We start from the raw sequence: 2,643 nt of genomic DNA, 5'->3' as shown, positions 1-2,643 counted from the left end.
CTGATGTCCACAGGTGCCCCCCTGAGGTGAGTTCCTAGCTCACCCTCCTGCTCCTGGTCCCCCTGGAACAGGTGTGTGCGTGCAGCCCCAGCCTGTGCACAAACATTCCTTTCCAATCACTGTCCATGGGATTTCTCCTGAGGGCAAGGCAGTCCAGCCCCCAGCTCTCACACCCTCTATATTCACATGTATTTTTGCCTGGAACTGATTTGTGTTCTGAACACTTCCAAAATTGCAGTAGCCTGGAAACCCCATAAATGAGGCACCTTGTCACTGTGATTTTCCTGGGGAAAATAAGCAAACCTCCCTTGTCTCCAAGCCAGGTAATTAGTACTTTTGTTTTCCAGTACAACCCAGGGTGCCAATGAAACTGAGACCCAAGTGACCAGAGTGCTCCGTGAGGACACAGCAGGAAGAGACAGACAAGTGCAGCGCAGTTGCCTGGCCAGGGTGATCCCATGAAAGCACAAAGCAATTTCATAATCAAACCTGTCTGTTAACAGAGTTCTGATACTGCAAAAGGCACAAACAGGAGCTTAAAGACACCGACTTCCCCCAGAGGTCCTTCAGTTCTCAAGAACATTTTCGGAACATCCAGGATTGTTATCGTATCCGTGTCCGATCAGCCTTGGAGTGTGCTTGCTTCCGGAGCAACGTATCCAAAATGAGAGAGCAAACTTCAGATTGAGCTCCTTCTGCCATAAAAGAGCAGGAAAAAGGCACAGAGCAAATGAATCTGGTTCACCTCTCAGGAAGCTACTGCGCTGTAAAACGTGATATTGCCACAGTCACAAAGGGATGGAAAATATTTCAAACAAATTAAAAAGGCTTAAGGATAAATTAAGTGCTAATTCAGCTGAGTTCAGCTGAGCCATTGCAATATGGAGCCGCACCAGTGCCGAGGGACAATGTTTTCTCTGCTGCCACTGCATTTCCCCTTCTTTTGATGGCTTTACTGAAGCATGTCAATCCTTACAGGTCACCATATCCTCTGTCCCAAACCGTTGCCTTGGAAATTTATGCAGTTAAACCTAAAAGAGAAACAGGAACAGCTTCAGGGAATTGCCTCCTCCAGAAATGTCAGCAAATGCAAAAAGGCTGAGGCTGACGAAGGTTCTTTGTTCCAAAGGCTACTTACCTGGACCAAAGGGTACTTCAAGTAATAGAAAGAAAAATAACACTAATTCTTTGCAAAGATAGTTTATGTGCAAAAAACCAAAAGAGTGCTTAGTTGATGCATACAATCTCCACCTGGTGGTGAATCCGGCCACAGCAAACTTCCATTTCGAAGAAAAATTCTCTTTCCTATATAAAACCAGTTCTTTACCCGAGACAGTCCCAAAGCAACAAGTGGGGAAGGGTAGCCGTCAGAGAAGCAGCACTATTGTATCTCCCTGATTTTTCATTATTTTGGAAAGCTGAGGAGTCCCTTCAATTCTGCTGCAGCTGGCAGGCACACAAGTGACCTTCCCCAGCCAAAATCAGACTCGAGAGAGCTCACGTCACACTGTATGCAGCATTGGCTGGGAGGTGGGGGAGGCTGACTGGTTTTCCAGCTGCAGAAGTACTGCTTCCCAAGGGGAATCATTCTCTCCAAAGACTGGAGTTCTGCCCAGTTTCTTGGTTTACATGTTGGTTAATTATAATAATTGAAAACTTTAAGCATCATCAGTTATCTATCATCTCCAGGGTCCTCTAACTCATAGCACAATATTTGTATTTTCATTTCATTTGTATTATCATTTTAGGGGCAATTGTCTGGCTGCACACAATTACTTCAGTTGTCCCCTTAATGTTGCCAGTTCTACATTCTAGAAACATTTTCCTATGCACTTTATTAAACACAACATCTCATTTGCCTGCTGTTTGCAGTAAAAGTCTTCTCACGTGACAGCATCCACAAAAGCTTTGTGAAATGGAACAAAATCAGTGTGAGATGGACACATGAAATGTATGAAAATGTGTGTAGACCCTTGATCTATAGTGCTGGGAATACTATAGCCTGATCCACTGGATAACCAGCATTCTGTAATTAATTGATATGGGTTATGCAGGAACAAAACATCACCTTTTTTATACTTGATAAGACTGAGCAAGACATGGATGTGGCCCCCGGTTAAGCTGGGGACAGGCTGCTGACAGCCATCCTCTGCTTGAGTGTCTGACCCAGCCCATGGTTTCTGCATGCAAATGTATAAATAAATATTGTCTGCCTTCTCTTGATTATGCAGCCTTTTGTGTACCAGTCCTAAAACATCCAGAAAGACCCACTACAGATGTACACAAATTACTCACTGACCACAACACACTTTGGGGCTAAAAATAAGATTGTGTTTAAATCGGCCTGAATCCACTGTCAAGTCACTGCAATTTGCAATTCAAACCCCATCACAAGCTATCTTTGTTGGAGCAGCAGTGGTTTTTTGGAGTTTGATGCTGACCTCGAGGGCGAAAGTGCAACTCCCCACTGCACGGTTGCACAACCGCATGACATCCTCTTGCTTTCATCGTCGCTCCTCACGCAAGAGGGACTAAAAATAGTAGCTAAAGCGTCCTGATTAATAAAAAATAATCTATGACCAAAAGATAAAACATTCTCAAAGATATTAGGGAAATTTTGTTTACAGTGCAACTATACGGGGG

The sequence above is a fragment of the Corvus brachyrhynchos genome, unplaced genomic scaffold (genome assembly GCF_000691975.1).
Source record: "Corvus brachyrhynchos isolate BGI_N302 unplaced genomic scaffold, ASM69197v1 scaffold155, whole genome shotgun sequence".
Taxonomy (NCBI): domain Eukaryota; kingdom Metazoa; phylum Chordata; class Aves; order Passeriformes; family Corvidae; genus Corvus; species Corvus brachyrhynchos.
This window is presented reverse-complemented; position numbering follows the sequence as displayed.